General features: G+C 37.5%; 1 protein-coding gene and 1 long non-coding RNA gene across 3 annotated transcripts in view; both read left to right on the top strand.

Annotated features, from left to right (window-relative positions):
- Nucleotides 1-20646, top strand: part of LOC149083264 (alpha-tocopherol transfer protein-like) — a 232971-nt gene that overhangs the window by 106984 nt on the left and 105341 nt on the right. The window lies entirely within an intron of this gene.
- Nucleotides 16799-19948, top strand: LOC149083267 (uncharacterized). The gene is made up of 3 exons (XR_016193229.1): nt 16799-16962; nt 18180-18256; nt 19849-19948. It is a non-coding gene; the product is annotated as an uncharacterized LOC149083267 (long non-coding RNA).

Here is a 20646-nt window from a genome sequence, read left to right as displayed (position 1 = left end):
ACAACACTACATACGCACTGAGACTGGTATACACACAGTTACTCTTCCGGCGCAAATCGCTCATAGAGAAGGTGATAGACCTCAGTTGTGCTCGGTTTGAAAGAAAGAAAAGAAAGTTTATATATTCAGTTTCATGTGATCACAACTGAACCGGTGGTTTATCGCATTTGTTCCACGCACGTACTAAAGTTTTCCCACGCCGTCTTTAATTATCGTGTCAAACGGAACAAAATTTGCCCTTCGAGGGTTTCATAAAAGCCATTGCCACATCATGGTACTGCCTCATCATCCATAAAGTCTGGTATGAAGGCGTCATGAAGAGAATATCGATTCTGCTTGAACAAAACTGTGAGCTGATTGAAATACTGAACGTGATTTTGAGAGGTTGGCTTCTTGGGGAAAGCCATGGGACTGGGGATGACAGTCAAGAACTGTGGCCACAGAGAGCAAGTACAATTACTCAATCGTTATAATTCACTCATAATGAGAAAAATTGATGGCCAATGCACTACACATAACAAGCATTAAACAAAAACAAACCTCACGTTAGATTCACAACACGTACACGCACATTCCGGCATGTACAATGCGTTAGAAAATTCAGTAGAGCAATGTGTACGAGGTGCATGCAGTGCCGTCCTAACGCATGGTCCCACCCGGACACGGCCCGGGGGCCTCAGAAAAACGAGAAGTAGTTGAATTTTTTGAGAATTTTCCAGGTAGGGCTTTAGAAAAATCACTTGGCCCGGGGGCCCCATGATGCTCTTAAGACGGCCCTAGGTGCATGTACGGTTAAGTAGCAGTAGTTATCAAAAACTAGTAAAAAAGAACACCAGTATTGACAACACCCGAAATTCCAATCGGAAACTTAATAACTTTGGGATTCTTCATTAATAGTGTCATCTATCGCGCCAGGAGTACCAAAATTATTCAGTTCGAATTGCTAGCCATGATCTGGTTCTACTGTTACTAAACCATACATGAACTTTGTCCACGTTCCATTGCGAAACTTCTAACGAATTGGTACAGTCTACAACAAGCTGGAATGTGCGTGTATGTTTAACGAACCTAACGTGAAGTTTACTTCTGTGTAATTTTTATTATACGTTATGCCGCTAGCACACATAGCAGGTGGAAGCACTACCTGATGAGACCTACATTACCTATATGATCCGGTTAGGAGGCCGGGGATAATGAAATGCTACCTGCATTCGTGGGTTCTTAGACATGATTTCACAAACATAAAACCACAACTTAGTCTCTTTATTTAAATCTTTTCGAACACAACATAATTATTGACTGGACTGTACATAACAGTCCGATAAAAAAAACTGCTGCCATTTATATAAATAAAAAAAAAAAAATTGTACATGAAACGTCTGAAGTGCGGCCAGTTCGCGAATTGGCCGATAGTTTTGTCCAAAGTTCGATTGTCAGATAACATGACTAGTGTTTTTTTCGGGGTTTGGCCGGCCAATTCGTGGATTCGATGGAACAGTCGGGTGTCGATGGGCACGAGAGCAGCCTTTGTTATGTTTTTGAAATCGTTCATCCGCTTTAATTTTAATTGTTTTGCTATTTGAAAGTGTTTTCGTTGATGTTGTGTGTGGGTGAGAATTATCGCGGATTATTTCCATGCGGTTCATCTGTCAGTGCTTTGTGAACGTCGTAGCTCCATGCCATTCAGTGGGAAAAGATTGGTAATGTGCAATTTTCTTCAATCGGGTTCAGCGGAAAAGTTTCCGTAGCAACCTCTATTATTTTTGGGCAAGAATTGTCTGCCACATTGCAAACTTCGCAACAGTAATTTTTTCTAAGAGGATTGAGCAATATGTTCCTCAGGATGGCACTTTCAGCAATAGAAATACATACGGAAAAGTATAATAACATGAATATTCAAATATACTCACATATAACTTTTAAGAAATTCTCTTATAGTTAAATTGAACGTATCGGGTTTCACATCGCACTGATTATATATATTGCACATCTCAAAAATAGGGGACTGACCGTCGTAAAATATTTGTTCGGGGTTTAGGGAGGCGAAAAGTTCGCCGAACAAGTCTATTTCCATTTGGCACAGAAAAATCAACAGGCTGAAGAAGGTAGCAGTCACCAATTATATTATTGACAATTTTATACAAAAAGCGAAGGTAACATCTTCTTCTTCGGCATTCCAATGATTGGAAATGGAAAAAACGTCGCAGTTCAGTTGTACTTACGTCATTGATGTAGACGTGAAATTGCCTGTAACGTAGAAATCTGTTCTGGACTCTTTCTAGAATCAGTGCAGTACTCTAGTTTCGGGAGCACATAAGTCCTGAAAAGTGGCGCGATTGTTGCGATTGATTTGAAATTGTTGCTGCTCCTCACAACAAATCCTAGCAGTTTTAAGCATTTATTTAGGGCCCTACACACGTTCAGTTATGCCTGCACAGTTATACCTGTACAGGCATAACTGAACGGTTCGATGCATCCACACCATTCAGTTATACCTGTGCAGGCGAAGCTTCTGGAACCGGTTCTAGGCAATCTGTAGGGATATTTTCATTCTTCGATCTCTGTCTTCGCGGTCTTTTGATCAGTTCGGATTTTTTCATAGTCTATAAAGTTCGGTATTTTCAAGTATGATTTCCACAGATGATGCTTTGGGTGTAGTTGGATTGGTTATAGCACTGAAAGTTATTAACTCAAAAAAAAACAAAAAAAACGGGTAACGTGGTGCAAAGATTGTTTAAAAAAAAGGCAACAGTATTCGCACGTTAAGTTATTACAGGAATTGAGATTTGCACCAAAAGATTGGCATAATTTTCTCAGAATGGAGATCAAGATACCTACTCAAAGCTTCTTTTTTTTCAAATCCTTTCGGAAATTGCTTCGCAAACTATTTATTTTTTTAACAACACTGTCTCTGTTCGCTAGAGGATCTATTTCTCTCATTTTCCACACCAATCTCTCATAACTATCATCTTTCTTAATTTTGTTATGGTAATCTTTAGTTTTCAACTGCCACAAACATTTCTCATTCCTATACATTTCACTCGTCATTGTAAACCTCGAGTCGTGAAAACTAAAAACTGAACTAAACTCTGGTGGAGTGTCAAAATCGGTATTTCCCAAAGTAGGACTATACAGGCTATGAATGGACACAGGGGGTGATGGGGGGACGAGAGGAAAACATCAGTTTTCGAAAACTCAGACCATTTTACCAAGGAAGCCTTTGTAAATATGGGCCTTGGGCAAAAAAAAAAACTAATATTGCACACAGAAATTCGTACTTGTTTCATCAGAACTAAAGTGTTTTTTCCTCCCTTTGAATGTGCGCTGTACATTCCAGATGTATTGTAACTGTAAATTGATCAGTAAAGCCTACTGTCGCAGATCTCCACACCATCTGGGGTCCTGTATCCCCGGGGGCTGGTTTTACTAATGAATATTGTCATTATTCGAGCCATTTTCCCCCAACCCCCACAAAGATGGGATTGGGATCAGGATTCTGGTTTCAGAGCCCGAGACGATTCCAATCATTCTTTTTTTCCACGTTAAAAAATTCCCTATAGTTGCGGCTTGACAAAGAGAATAGCCTCTGTGCCTTGCGGCAGGATGTGGGTGGGGAGAGGCAGGGGGGTGACGCCCAAGAGCCGCGACGCACACTTTGAGGAAGACTGCTGTAACGGAAGATGTTTGTTGAATCTACACCATAAGTGCAATAATGTATTTTTGACTCCTTCAAAATTTTTATGTTACTAAAACCTCTCATAATGACCGATTTTCATGACTTAAGTAAAAGGCACTGCCTATTCATGCTTATCAAGAATGCTATCCATATCTACAGTGATTATGACAATATAGGCAATAAAAGAAAAATTTTGGTATTACAATCGACACCCGATATAACGACCCCTTCGTCCCGTCAAGAATGGACGTTATATTTGGAGCAAGGTCGTAGCGAGGGGGAGACTTGGGGGTGTGGTCGGGCCCGATTGGGACGGTCGTTATATAAGTAAAATATAAAACATTTGGGACTTACCCTACCAGTCTTTGTCGCTATAACGTGAATGATTGCTATAACGTGAAGTTCTCATAACGAGAGTCGACTGTATCTTCGAAAACAAGCATCGTTTCTCCTCTGAATATACAGATAGGGGATACATGCTCCTTCAGCATCGTATGATAGCATTTTCTTCTCGCGATAGCGCCGATTTAAAAAAAATAATTTTTTTGACTTGAAAATTTTTATGGTAACTTACGTAGTGTTTTTCCTTGAAAGAAAACTGCATTTTCAACCCCGACCTCTTACGATTAATTCAACTCAATTAGAAATTGACTTATTATTTAGCATAGTATGTATATTAATAGCATTACTCAATGATATAATTATATTATCAATCGTATATCTCTCTCGATTTTTACTTTACTCTCTCTGTTTTCTTACGTTCAACTAGCGTAATTTCATCTGAATTTTTTTCTTTCAATGTTTGAGCTGAAATTCGTTGCAATCTGACGAGATGTATTCAAAAAACAAATTCAATGAGATTCATTAAGAATTACATGTAAAAGAAAATAATAAATTGCAGTGATTTTTGTCCTGTTGATGCTTGCTGGTTTTCGGTCAAGAAAGGAGTGGGAATCCTGCGTTTGAAATTGCAAACAATTGCAAACATTAACCGACTCGTATAAACACCTACTTGATTTCTAAAGAGGAAGAATACTATATACGGAAGTACATGTGAAAGAATACTATAAAAATCTGATGTCACGGGGCCCATAAAATCTCCAAGAACCCTGGTTAAAAACCTCTTCTCTAACTAATCAATAAACAATTAATAGTTATAGCACATTATTTGAATACAGCGTTTGTGTGTTTCGGTGCGTAATTTCGGGCAAATTTATTGAAAAGAGTGATTTCAACAAAATTTGGAATTTTAACAATGGTCGAAATATTTCTAAAATTTTATTTCAATTTTTTTATTCGATATGAAATTGTAAGAAAATATCGTGAAAATTACGCCATTAGAAAAATTTCTTCTAATTAAATGGAATCCCTTTCCAAAACAAGTTATTCAGTTATTATTGCTCTATTACATTATCAGTGAAAAAAGAAGAGGGAAGAAAGAAGGGCGAATAAGAAAGCGGGAAAAAATAACTGCGCAGTTATACCTGATGGCCCATACACACGCTCAGTTATACCTGCGCAGGCATAACTGTACAGTTATACCGAATAGAAAAGACATTCCCTTCAGGTCGCCTGTGCAGGTCAACTGACAGCCCCTACACATGCTCAGTTATGCCTGCACAGTTGGCCTGCACAGGCATAACTGCGCAGGTATAACTGAGCGTGTGTAGGGCCTGAGTTTGTGAGATCATACAGGGTGATCAGCGAATAAGCCCTTATTTCAAAATTAAATATCTCTACAACAAAGATCAATACAATTATGCGGTAAACGGTACGTTTATTAGCAAAACTGTAAGAATGTTGTACAGAAATTTCGAAAATTTAGTTTTTTTTTCAATTTTTTAAAATTAAAAAAAAAAAAAAAAACTGGAGATTTTGGGGTTCCGAAAATCCTCATTTGTGTGAAGAGAAACCACTGCATTCGCCTAAAGTTACTGCATGGGCTGCGGTATGCGCCATGTGTGCTGACAAATTGTTCCAAAATTGTAACGTAACGTTCAGTAGTAATCGTTTCTCGCACGAAGAAGGGACCGATAATGCCTCTGGCGCATACCGCAGCCCATGCAGTAACTTTATGCGAATGCAGTGGTTTCTCTTCACACAAATGAGGATTTTCGGAACCCCAAAATCTCCAGTTTTGTTTTGTTTTTTTAAATTTTAAAAAATTAAAAAAAAACTAAATTTCCAAAATTTCTGTACAATATTCTTACAGTTTTGCAAATAAACGCACCGTTTACCGTATAATTCTATTGATCTTTGTTGTAGAGATATTTAATTTTGAAATAAGGGCTTATTCACTGATCACCCTGTATATATGATCGGTAAATGCAAGCTTGGAGTCAAAGAAAACACCAAGGTCTTTGATTACGGAAACACGACTGATCGAAACAGCATCAACGGTTTAGCCAAATTCGGTCGATGACAATTTTCTTGAATAGCTGATGACGTGGCATTTTCGAAGAAATTAGCTCCACACCAATCATGATTACATTGCGTCAATGTAACACTGTTAACATATTTTATTTTAATTTTTAACAGCCATCTATTAGGGGCACTAGTACTGTGTGAAAATATGTACCCTGGTGTAAGACATTGAGAGAATTTGCAGACTTGGTCGATTATCTCTAGAACTACTGTACCGATTTTAATGAAATTCGATATGTACATACATTGATACAATACAAAACAAATAACCATTCAATAATTGTAATATACACGCATGATCGTGCGTAACACTCGTTGGAGTCGGAAGGTATGAAACAGCGGTTGCAAAATAAACAGAAAAATGGGTTAATAGGGGGTATGGTCCCCTCTTACAGATATACAGGTCTCGCAGCGTGATTTCATACTTGAAATAAGGCAGTTTATCATTTCCTGTGGCAATTGGTCCCATTCGTTCAGCAACGCAGTTTTCGTCCCCTGGATGGTTCCCGGAGGGGGGGGGGGTTACGAGTTGCAATTGCCCTCCCCAGAGCGTCCCAGACATGCTCCATAGGGTTAAGGTCTGGAGATCTGGCTGGCCAATCCATCCGGCGAATATCCTCACTCTCTAGAAAATCGCCGAGCAGAAGAGCTCTATGTGGCCTCACGTTATCGTCCATTAAAATGAACTCAGGACCAACTGCACCTCTTAAAAGGCGAACATAGGGCTCCAAGACCTCATCCCTATACCTCACACCAGTCACAGTGCCTCTTTCAAAGACATGGAGAGGTGTGCGTCCATCCAACATGATGCCTGCCCAGACCATTAAATCGCCTCCGCCATAATGGTCGATTTCGTGGACATTGGAGGGTAGGTAGCGGGTCCCTGGTTCTCTCCATATGAACGTACGGCGAGAATCGGTGCTTAGGCTGAACCGGGACTCATCAGTGAAGAGAACGGTCGCCCATTGATCCATACTCCAATCTCTATGCTCTCTGCACCATGATAAACGGATTCTCCTGTCCGTAGAAGTGAGCGGGACGCAAACAGCAGGTCTTCTTGCAAACAACCCTCTCTCATGAAGTATTTTGGAAACAGTCACCCTTGATACACGGGTTCCTGTGGCTGCATACAAGTGACGAGAGAGCTGAGAAGCTGTAGCACTCCTGCTACGCCTCGCTATAATCGACAAATGGCGATCTTCTCTGGCCGTCGTGGCTCTTGGATAACCTTGCCCAGGCTTTGTCTCGATGGATCCGGTATCCTGGAACTGTTTCCATAAGTTACACACGACGCTGGGCGTTAAATTGAACTCTCTACAAATCTGGACTTGAGATTGGCCTGCTTCTAGCCTCCCCACAATTCGCCACCTCATTCCATCATCTAAACGTTGGTGGTTACTCATTTTTACTGTTACAATTTGAAATTAACCGATTGCTGCAAAATAACACCAAGAAATTCGCCGAGGTGTGCTAGCAAACGAAATGCGTCTTAACTTACGCGCGCTTATAAAGCCTGTTCCTCTACTGGCTCCGCCTACACACACGTGTACGCTTACGTATTTGACGTGCAAGATTTTCATTTTTGTCTAGAAGCAGTGGTTTTACATTCAGTTCAGTTCTTTTCATGAAATTCGATAAAATATGTAAATTCTCTTAATTTATTTCACCAGTGTATATAAAAATAGCAACATTTTGATAGTAAAACTGTCTATTTCGGACCATTGATTGCCATCTTGCTCATTTTTAAAGGTATTGGTCACGATTTCTTTGTGCATCGTGGTTTCTCCACTTCCTAACTTATATCGATAAAGAAAATTTCAACATTTTTAGGTGATATTATTGTGCGGGCAACATATATTTTCCGGGACAGTTCTTTTTTGACGTCACAGCATTCTGGGATCAATTTGGTTATGTAAAAGCATCTTGCATATTTTCACATACCATTTTGAGCCCTGTGAGATTGAACAGTACTTCTTTAAGAGTTTATTTTATTGGTGAACTCAGGGCCGTCTTAAGAGTATCGTCGGGCCCCCGGGAAAATTGGTTTTTCTGAGGCCTTACCTGAAGAATTCCAAAAAGTTCCCATTTTTGCGAGGCCTCTTTTCTCTTGAGGCCCTCCAGGCCGTGCCCGGTTGAGCCCATGCGTTAAGACGATACTGGGTGGACCAAGTATTATTTCACGGATAAAACATAATGCATTCTGCTATATGATGTGTATATATATACCTATCTTCTTATCCAGTGCCATTCTCGTATAAATGTTTTATCTTTTGGCTGATCAAATATATTTGCGGGACTTACGCTTCTAAATTGTACTCAGGATAGTAAAATATGGTCTTCTAATTAAGTGAAGTGATTGTGTATGTGTGTTGTGTCATATACCTAATTAATGCTGTGCGTGCATGTCATTGCATTGGATATTTTGTCGACAGCACGACCTAGCTACATAAATACAGATACAACCAAATAGTTGCGACCTTTCTATCACTGTGTGTATCATAATGATACCCCAAAAAACTGCCTCAAAATTCTTCTTCTCACTTTGAAGATGACAGTGATGAAGTTCCCATTGCTCAGTGGGGACGCAGGTCTACATACTACCTTAGATCGCATGCAAATCAGCGTATCATCCAGGACTCTATGGATCAGTACCGCAAAGATTATCTTGACAATTTGGACTTTTCGAATAACACCGATGGTTTGAGTGATTTCAATAAAATTACTATCTTCTCACCTTCGGACTCCTCCAACTCCAATCAACCTGGTCTTTCAGAACGCAGCACTGGTTCTGTAGCCACTAGCCATATGTCCAGTCTGACATTGACTGGACATATGTAAACATTTTCTCGGAGATGAAACAAGCTGACATGCAAAAATAAAATCCTGGTACAAACGTTGGCGATGGGATTGACGTACCTATGGTTCAAGATCTAGCCACTATTGGGGACTCCCCTATCATTCAAATTTCTGACATCATACCCGGTATGATCGGTCTCACAAAGAATTATCATTCGACGCCCAAGCGCGATGTTGAAATAAATGAATTTATGATGGGCATTCTTCCTGAACTCTCGCTAGAAGAGAAGAAGGAACTCTGAAATCTTAATGGCATTTTTTCCCAAAACTTGGAAGATCATGATCAGTTAAACCTACAAGGATTTCCATTCCTTCAAATGTCATTCCATCGAGATTTTTCAGGATATCTCCATTGGAGAGTAATGATGAAAATCCGGTCGATGAGGATTCAGGACCAGTTGATGAAATAACTCGTGGTCCTAAGCAAGGCCAATCCTCACAGAAAGTTAACTCTGAATGGTTGGATCAACGGAAGAGCACCACTGAAAAAGACCCAACCTCTTCAAGGCTTAAGGGTCTGAACAGTTTCTCAAATCAAACAGGGAAAAATGCCAATTAGAGTCGGAAAACAAAGACACTAATGAACTGCCCCTGAACTTTTTCTAAATCTAAGAATCCCAACAAAGGCGGTAGAACTTCGGACAAACAGAAGAAAGTGGAGTAACTTTAAATCATCCTCAAGATCAGACAAAAGTTCTGAAAATCTCATTGGCAAAGAACCGTGTCACCAGGTGGCCTCCTCTTCTGGAAGTAAGGTGAATCAGAATACCTCGGACATTCTATCTCTCCGAGCTTTTACCAAAAAGGCTTTTAACATCCACGGCATTATTCGGGAAATAATCGTTATAGCGAAGTTATTTGTTACTCAACAAGTGAAGGAAAGGATTTTAAATTTGGCATCCCCACTCATCAGCGACAAAAATTCACCAAACGTACATCAAATGTATAACTTTGCGTTTTTTTTTAACTGCACAATGATATAACCCTATGCAATCAAGAAAGTAAACCAGTTTCTTTTCCATCTTTTGTTGTTTTGCGTGCACACTTTTCAAATTTTTAAGTGGGTGTTAATTTTTACGATTTTATAAGGTTGCAGATGTTTTTGAGTTCATCCATAAGATTAAAAAAAACTACTGCCACGCGAAAATTCTGAAATTTTGCTCAAATGTGTTACTCGCCATGTTTTCCAGTTCCACACACAATTCAGAAGTTCTGGAAGATTTACATGTTGCATCACAGCTTTTGATTGAAATTCTGCAACACAATTAACTGAGTAACACAACAAACATAAATGAAATCGATCACACTTACAAATTGTCACGATTCCAGTTTAACCATTACAGTTTAAAATTTTTACGGCATCTCATTTATGTTATGAATGTGCGTATGAAACAGTATGCTCTACTCAAAACCATATTTGGAGCAACAGACAGTAAAGACATGGTAATAAAAAATTCTCAAATTTCGAAAATTGAGAACCAGAAGGGGGGTAATCATGATTTTTCGGAAAAAAATTAAGAAACGAGATACACATATAAGGGCAACGGGGCGGCAAAATCCTGTAGTCTGTCTCTGTTAAGAATGGTCCCAGGGCAATTGCCTCCTTTTCTGACATGACAAGCACAATTATTTTCAATTGGTCATTTGTTTGGGGAGTGTGTAACAGAATGATACTGGAGTTTGTGTACAAACTCAAGGTACATTCTCAGAGCTTCTGGCTGGTGCCTCCAATGCCTTTCAAGTCCAGTCTCAGCTACGTCTCTGGATGATGACAATTTTCCATCTATGTTTTGGAAAGGAAGCCTGACGATGAATCATCCTGATGAGTTACGTGTGTGAGTTGTGTCGAAGGGTTCTTCACATGCTTGCTCTTTGGCTGGCAACAGTAAAATTTGTGGAACTTCCTCCATTCCCAGAACTTATTGAGATCGAAGCTTGTACATTGTACGAGAAGTGTTGTTGAAACAGGTCTCGGTATGTCTGTAGTATGTATTTTCCCTGAGATGACCCAGCCGAACACTGTCTCGAGAGCATGAAGTGAACCATCACGACATGTTACTCGTCCAGGCAACAACAGTTCTCCAAAAACATCTGCACCCATCCACAGAACCAGTACGGAAGCAATGTTTATCTGCTAGTTTCAAGTTTTTGAACTGTGTCAACCCCTATAAAGAAATGGTTGTTTACGTCAAATTGCGTGTTATTTTGGGCAACACAAAAGCATTAATCAGTTCAGTCGATTCGTTGTTACATGAAGGTATGTTGAAATGAACCAGTCCTCTTACCTTGCCAAGTTTAGTTAATGATAATCCAGAGAGATTCAAGTTGCAATTTTGACGTCGGAGACTAAGTGTTTGAATGCATGTCTTGATTGAAACTTGATTGGCTTCCGGAATCGAGAAGTGCCCTGAATGTGTGAGCTTGAGTCATTTTATCCAACCCTTTGACGATAGCCGTTGGCAAGATGACACAACTGGAAGTCGATGTCTTTCTTGTTCTTGTGCGTGGCAACTGTGACGAAAAGACTGAAGTCGTAGTATCGACATCCTCTTCATGCAAAAGTGTGTTGTGTGAACCGTTGCATTTTTTGCAGTGTCCTGCAACTCCGAACTATATGTAATGATCCTAAGCAGTCGAAGTAAAGTCGGTGCTTTTCGAGCTGAAACACTCTGGTCGAGGAATTTCGAACATCTGAAGAGAGAATGGTTTCTTTTGCGGACCAGATATGTGCTAGAAACACCATGATTTATCAACACTGATTTTCGTGATCCGAATGCATTCGTCGGATGACCTTGCGTCTTCGATTTGGCTGAAACTGGTGATTTGCTTGTGTAGACAGCTGCAAGAGCGCGAGCTCGATTGTCGATGAATTCCCGCCATTCACTGAAGATGAAAAGCTGCGAAAGAAGAAACCATTGGAGCAAAGACTCTGGATCCAGCTTCTTGGACAGGAAGTATATCAGAATACTGTCTCAATGTTGCACGGGTTGCTGCAGCGATTGTAGTGCCACACCCTCTGATGATCTGATGGATTACCATGAGCTTGAAGATTTAGAAGAAACGGATTAAAAAGTTTGAATCATTTTCAATTGTAAATTTCCGTAAGCTATTCATTTTGCATGAAAATATAAGAATTTTTTTTTCTGAAATGCGCGGATTTTTTGTTGTCGGCTTATACGCGGGTTTTCAATTTATTGCGGTTTTGGTAGTCCTGAAGGGAGGGGGGGTCGGCTTGTATACGAGTCGTCTTATACACGAGTATATACGGTATTTTTATCAAATTTTGAAAAGAAAAATTATTACCGCATCGTGACCGTACTATGATGGGTTGCCATATCTAATATGGCCATAATTATGACGAAAAAATTCGCCAACTTGGCGATGACCTCGAATCACGTCTTCCCTTTTCAGACTTTGGTCAGGGACCTCCAGTCTCTTAACGAACTGGCTGGTAAAATCTCGAGTTTCCGACATCGGCCGAGTCAATCTACAACGAATTTGCCCAATTCGCGAACTTGCCGATTTCGGCTTTGGCCGTAACATTATATACAAAATATACGTAATTCACTAAAGATTTGACATTGGGCATGGCTGAATTCTCGATGGAAATTTCATTTTCCATATTTGAACAGTCTCTCTACTTTCTGGTTCCAGAATCTGAAGACTAATTCTGTGGTGTTTGGTCAGAACATAACTCCAAAATCACATTTTTGAGATATAAGCATTTTGATTGTCATTTAAAAATCAAAAATAAAGCATACACACAAATACAAATGAAAATATCATACATCAGCATGTTGTTTAGCTATACCCACGTATTTGTGCATTTATATCACTTCAAATTAGATATAATTAGCAAGACTTACCTTTAGATCAAAAAGGAATGTCTTGGATATATCATGTTCTGACCAAACACCACAGATCTATAAATCAGAATTCTCTCGGGGTGGGTGGGGGGGGGGGGTTATGTTGCACTCCGCCTTTTGATTCCAGTTGTCATCAAAATTTTGCCCATGTGAAGGGCAGCAGTATTAATACAGCTTCTTGAACATGGGTAAAATCTTGTTGGCAAATGAGATCTTTTCCCACATATTGTCACGTTTTTGTTTACCAAATCCTTAAGAATAGAGAAACGTAAGTTGAAACAATATTGCTTCTCTCTACAACGTGAACTCCAAAAACGTGTGGATTCAACTCTCTCTCTCTCTCTCTCTCTCTCTCGGCAGTCAGAAAACAATTTTCTCGATCAAACGGTCGTCTCTCGGCAGGTGCGAATCTAGGAAAAAAGGAGGCGATTTTTCTTCTCAAAAATTTACCTGTATATGAGTCGAACCCTTCAATTTTGGAGCGAATTTTCGAACACAAATACTCGACTTATAAATGTTACTCGACATTAAACCATACTCGACTTATTCTGTCCCGTAAAATATGGGACACCGTATATTCACCGTACGTTCTTTACTCCCACTAATTCACCTCGACATATTGCACTGGATCCGCGCCTGCTCTCGGGTGACACAATATTTGTCTCTTTTAAAAAAGATCGTACGCCGATGTCTTTCTTGTATTTTTCAGATACAGTCAAACCTCTCTATCTCGAAACTGACGGGACCGAAAAAAATTTCGAGATAGAGAGTTTTTTTCAGTAAGAAAATTAAAAATACGCCAAAAGTGGTGAAAAATTCGATTGATAAGGGCTAAAAAATGCCGTACTATATTTTACTACATACTAATGAAATTATTGGTCAAGTTACACAATCAAAATGCTCAATCACACTATATGCAAACAGTAAAATAAGCTCGATTTTTTTTATTGAATTCAATTTTATTTACATACCTTATTTAAAATAATCCGTAAGCTTAGTTTGATGCATATTTTTTTGCTCATTGAGCCTTAACAATTTCACGTAAACTAGCAGGAGCTTCAAATATTTCGGGCCCAGTTTTCTTTTCAGTTTGCTATAGAAAATGGCACAGCGTTTTTTTTAAATTATACAGCAATTTTCACTTACTTTTTTCTAATTCCTCTGGAGCATTTTCTGCTGTATTTTCGTCATCCGAGTCGGCCATACATTGGGCAATAATTTCAGTATCAGATAAGGTGCTGTAAGTTTGTAGTGAGCTGTATATTTTCACAAAATCGGAAAATGAAATTTCTAGCTTTAAGTTTTTTTAGTAATACCTTAATGTCCTGAAATTTCATCTTCAACATTGTTCTGAGATTCATTGAAATTCGAGCGAACTACCAGATCCGATCTGATTCAGCACTGAGATGACTGGTTCCAAACCCGCAGCTTCTTAAAGCAATTTTGAATTGTCTGTTGCCCGACTTTTTCCCATGCTGAACAAGTCATCCACATGGCGTCCACCCCCTGTCAATCATGGCATCCGCCTACGATTGACGAGACCCATCAACACAATGGGCTGTTAGGCTACCGGCACACTACGGTTCGGCTGGTGCGGTTGATCTTACCAGCAACCGTGGAATTTCGCGTGGAACACACACTGCTGTTAGCAACCGCGGTTTTTTATTTTTTAATGTCACGTGACATCTCTCGGAATTGGCTAAATTATTTTCGCCAAGCTGAAGTTGGCTACGATTATCATGCAAATTCGTGCTCATAAATTGCATTGCAGTAAAATCCCTCTTAACGGACACCCTCTCTTTTACGGCCAAATAATAATTTACAGTGGTATAATATATAAAAGTATGTATTTCAAACCTCTAATAAACGGTCACCCCCCCCCTCTTTCACGGACGAATTTTTAAGTTCTGTCGGTGTCCGCAAAAGAGAGGTTTTACTGTATATACCAATAAAATTTTTCAGGTAATTAAATTATTTAATTTTCTGTAACAATATTTGCCGTTTGAAATTAATTCGGAGTTGAAGAAAGACAACCCAAAAGTTGACCCATTTCTGACCGCTCTTACAGTTCGTGACCAAATCGCATAATATTTTTTATATATGATGACTAGCTATTCAATTAACATATTTTTGAAGTTTCAATAAATTGGACATGAATTTGGCACGTTTTTCTTTGTAATTAAAGTAAATTTCCAATTAACTAAATTTATAATTAATGGAAATTAATCATGATAATTATAATTTTGGGAACCCCATGTGACAAAAACAATTATTTCTGTTGATGATCAGGAAAAAAATTCAGATAGAAAATCGGAATGAAATTTGAGAATTTCATGTTTCAAAAACTCTAAAAAATCAAATTTCATTGTTAACAAATTTTAGAAAACACTGATAAAACACTCATTAGACCTTTTAGTTCATTTCATGAAAACATTTATGTGAAAAATATCTGAAAAAAATATTAAACAAAGCATCGCACAAACGCAACGTTAGTCAAAAATGGGATGAAAAGAAAACCTCATGAAAATATTGATGATTGCAACCTCTCATATATATTATATATATATTCAATATATACACAGACGTACTGTTCCGAGACAATTCGGTGTTAGCGAGGGATCGATCCCCCCTTACTTTTGGATCCGCACCTGTCCCAGGGAGTTCCAACGGCCAACATTTTTTTAATAGATATTTGTGCAATAAATTTCTCTTTGACTAAATTCAATTCAATAAGAAGAAAGGGTCTCGCTCTTGGATGAGGGTAGAAGGTCCTGGAGAAAGGTGGGGGGGGGCAGCAAATATGGTGGAAAGGGCCATTGGGCAAAAAAAAAAGTTTACAACCACACTGGACCATATGATATTTTATTTTAATTTAATTTTTATTGTAATTTATTCAATCATGATACAGTATAACGCTGTATAATTATACTAAGAACATCCATCAATGAATCATTAGCGGATTCGTTCTCATGAACACAAAGAACGTAATAACGAAAAACTTCATAAAAACTTCTTCGTTTATCATTTTTCCCGATCAGTTATCACATGATGATTTTCTCCAGATGGTGCGATGACACGAAGGGAACGCAGTGTTCTTCTTACGAAATCATTTAAATGCTTCTTTTATACTAAATCCGTTTGCAGACACAGATTTATGGCTTTGCCACGTACTGGCTATTCGAATTGCTCTGCCTTTTTCACAATATAATTTAAAGCTCCTGACCACGAATTATTAAATATTTGCCCCTCCGGCCCGCTTAACACCCTGTGCATACAGCACCAGGGCCGCAACAACTAATGCGACCAGGGCCGTCGTAAGAGTATCATGGGCCCCCTGGTCAAGTGGTTTTTCGGAGGCCCTACCTAGTAAATCCTAAATTACTAAAGTAAATTACTTTAGTAAACTACTAAAATTTGCCGCCCTCCGAACTTGCTATCCCGGCCCTCTTAACACCCTGTACATACGGCACCAGGGCCGCAACTATGGAAAAACAGGCGGGACTGATGCCAGGGCCGTCTAAAGACTATCATGGGCTCCTGGGCCAAGTTGTTTTCCGGAGGCCCAACCTGGTAAATTTCAACCGGATCTCATTTTTATGAGGCCTCTCTTCCCTTGAGGCCCCCAGGCCATGCCCGGGTGGGCCCAAGCGTTAAGACGGCACTGACTGATTCTCCGAACTCCGAGCCAGGGGGTGAACTATCTCTGTGGTCATTAGCCGAAAAAAAGTAGTTAAGCGCCGATTTGTCCTTAGCTGGCCAGTAGTTCGACTTTTCGGTACTATCTCTACGCTAAGGACTTTTTTTAGTAGTTACTTAGGACCGCTGCTAAGGACTGCCTAGCACCAGTCCTAAAGCAGCAAGAAAAGTAGTTCACGGCGGCCATCTTGGAAAAGAGGAAATTTCGTCTCTGGCCGCGAGTTCTCGCTGTGATATTTAGCGATGAAATATGCTGTTCTTTTTTCGAATTAAAAAAATTTTTTACGATAATAATGACAGATAAAACTTGGATTATATCTTCGGTGTCATCAAAGTTGAAGTGATTCATCGTTATATCCTCCAAAACCTGCTGTAGTATACATACGTGTATGTTGACATCGGCGATCGAAGCCACGACGAAGTGCTAGCATGTTCATTACTGAGGTAAGAATTATTTTATTGCTATCGAACTATATAAGAAGAGTGTTAGAGATATTATTAATATTTTTTTGCTCGGTAAATGCGTTATTTAAAAATATAAATGGGCATAATGCCACGCAATCAATAGGGCAGTGGATCCCACTTGGTAATGCTGGAAAAATATCAAATAGCCCATGTATATTTTGGGTTGTATTGAAAATATTTACATGGCGAATGAAAGATGAATCTTCTATTACGATAGTATCAGATTGAAATTTTACATTCTATGTTTTTTGCTACATTAATTTTTTTTAATGAAAAATTATGTCTAAATAAATTGAGCATGTGTGTAAATAAATAATTTGAATATTGTTGGCACAATAAAACTTGTGCTTGGAGATGACTATGCTATAAATAATCGCTTATAAATAAATAAATTGAAAATTTGTGTTTTAGATCAACCTCCCGTCAATGCACAAAGTAACCAATAAGCTACAATTCATTGATAATAAATTATAGCACCTAAATGACAAAAATTTTAATTAATATTTTTTTGTGATGAGTAAAGGTGAAATTGAAATAAAGCATGGTAAAAATTGGCAGTAATGTTAAATATTAAATTTTGTAAAACTCATTCACTAAATTTAGTGTAAAGGATTAAACTTTAGATTTGATATTTTGAACTGTTCAAATGAACAATATTCTAATACTTAGTGAAAGTTAAATTTTCAGAAAAAAATCATATGCTACTACTTTAAAAATTGCACTCTGTAACTCGCTCCGAGATGAAGAATATTTAATAAGGAATCATTATATTGCTTTGTTGATATAAAAAATGAAATTCGTACAATGGGACTAAAAAACAAAGTTTTAATTTCAGGCACAGTTTTAAGTGTTGAGGTATATACATTATAATGAAAGGAAGCAGATTAGTGTTTGAAACATATTAATACTTCAGTATTTGGGGCCTTGCTGTGTGTGTTCAAATTTAATTTTTTGCCAAAAATTATTTTTGATTGTGTGTATGGGTAAAGACAAAAAAAAAATTTCCATGTCGAATACTTAAGAACTTTAAAATATAACATTTTGAGATGTTATGGAACTGAATCTTTTAACATTTAAACTTTTAACTTTTAACAATCATTTATTTTTTAACGATGTTGTTAGTAAACAGCTTATATATATATATTGTATATACATTTGTGAGACTTTTCTAACTCTAGAAAAATTTTGTTTCCCAGGAACTTGGCTGTAGGTAGCTACGAAGTTATGTGAAGGTTTTCAAAGTTACCAAACAATTTTACCAGAGCAAACAAAGGTAATTTTAATTCTTTGTATTTGACTTTGAGCAACAGTTTCCATTATTATTTTCATGTAAAATAAAATATTTCCATGCATGATTTAATGACATAAATTTTAACATTATGTCGCATCATTTTCACTGATTTCATTTGTATCAACAACCCTAGTGGAACAAAAAAAGTCAAACCCCAATTTAACGCCACCATCCCACCCAAAGAATTTTGGCGTTATATCAGATCGCAGACATAATGGCGTTTCGGAGAGACTGTATTACATAAATTCACATGTTTATTAAGAAATGTATTTCAGTGTCTCATTTATGTTGCATGATGAATACAAAATTCATAAAAATTGTAAACTGTAAAATCACTTGAATATTTCTCAATATAAAACTTAACAGAAACATACTACCCTCTGAAATTATTGTAATTTCAGCAACACGTTTTATATGTGCAAAAACAAAATAAGCAGGTAGGGGGAAAGGTGGCATTGTTTTTAGTCCATACCATATTGGTTTTTCTCGAGAAATATCTTGCTATGAGTAATTTTCTTTATAATCATAATTTTTTCAGATACTATTGAAAGAACAACTCTTTTTGACATAATTGAATTGAGCAAATTAAGATAGATGATTTCTTAATGGCTACTTGTACCGCTCAAAATTTGACCAGTGCAAATAAAAACATGTACTATTGAAAAACTTGTCTTGGCTATACGTATAAATGAAAGGGGAGGACATTAAAAAAAACCTTTAGAAGCTTTGCTAACTGAAAAGCAATATTAATTCTTTGAAAATGTTATTATCATATTTACTGATTAGCAAATTTTGTGAATGGAAATATTAAAGCAATTAATATAGTTGACAACAAATAATATTATACTTTTTAACTAGCGAGACCATACAACACTGCAAAATTTGTATGTTAATTTAAATAGGGGTTCTCCGATCTACAAGAGGTTGGTAAGGATGTGTTCTAGAGCAAAGCTGAAAGTAGAGTGAAAATATTAAGTAAGCTGCGTGCCAATAGGTTTTTTCACTTCATCTGTCTGACCAAAATTTTAGGGTAGAAACATGGCTCGAAAAATTGAAAAACATTTTAGGCGCTGGCCAAATTTCTTGGCAGCCAAGCATATTTTTAGGAGAAATAATCCAAAGTAAAAAAAAAATTATATTCAACTTTTTCAGCACTTAGTGATGATCTTCACATATTGGAAGATGCAGACATAAACTCCAAATATTTTGTGATCTACATAGAAAATTTTAGGTGTCAGTATGATTTTCTTTTTTGCAATGTTGGCTCCTAAGATTTGTGAAGCCCTAGGTAAATACATCTAGACATGAACAAGTGCATCTGTGTGCAATGCCAGGCCTCCCTTGTAAAACACAGTTGATGTATTTTGGATCCTACTGTGATAAAATGGTGGCGAGTCGACAAAGTGCTATTGTGCACGAATCTACTACTCTACTTATCTCTATCTATCTCTATCTCTATCTATCTATCTCTACTTATGCAACTAAAGACTGTTATAATTTGAAATCAAATATACAGTACATTTAAAGATTGATAAGCATAATAAGTGTTTTTTTCTTCCTCTTTCTAATTTCAGGTAAATCAACATTTGAAGATGCAGATGAAAATTAATGAATCTCAAAAAATTATATTCTTGAAGGGTGCGATTTCTAAGAAAAGTGCAACAAATAAATTGTGATTATGATGACTCTCTATGAACATATGTTTGAAATAAAATATTTTTGTATGACAAATCATGTGTGCAAGCTGTTATTTAATTCATGTTTCTATTAATCAACTTCAATCAGTCATTTATCTTCTAATCAACTGAAATGAAATATACGATCAAATGAAAGTTATCAGGTGAAGTTATTTGTTGGAAGCTAAATATGAAACAGATAAATTGATGAAAGATCTTTAATATAGAAGTATATATCTTTTAAATATTGAAGTATTCACTTGCATTAACAGGTAAGTGCTCATTCATAGAGAATCATGTTCTGATAATATTTTTTAATACTGAGGAGAAACCCATAGTTTAAAATACAGAACTACAATACGCAGCAAGGCAGTTAATTCTTTTAATTAAAAATAATTATCTTGTAAAATTATCAATAGTTTATTATTTTAGTTGCTCCAGAAAGAATTTGCAATTCGTTGTTTCAATGAATTTAAAAGGAATAAAAATGGATAAAAAATCATTTAACAAATTGGTCTTTAAAAAAAAGTGACACTCAATATTAAAAATAGTATTCAGCTGGGGCCTCAAGTAGGGCTCCCGAGGTGAATAGGATGCCCAAAAATCTATAATTCTTTTGCATAATAACCCTTTCAAGAAGGGAGTCCCGCCCCCCCAAAAAAAAGGGAAAGTCTGCCCCGAAAAGGCACATTACGG

Source organism: Pholcus phalangioides, unplaced genomic scaffold (assembly GCF_987345545.1).
Source record: "Pholcus phalangioides strain wild (caught in Gottingen) unplaced genomic scaffold, Ppha-v1.0 ptg000009l_1, whole genome shotgun sequence".
Taxonomy (NCBI): domain Eukaryota; kingdom Metazoa; phylum Arthropoda; class Arachnida; order Araneae; family Pholcidae; genus Pholcus; species Pholcus phalangioides.
The sequence above is the reverse complement of the archived record's forward strand: the minus strand, read 5'-3'. Positions and strand labels throughout refer to the sequence as shown.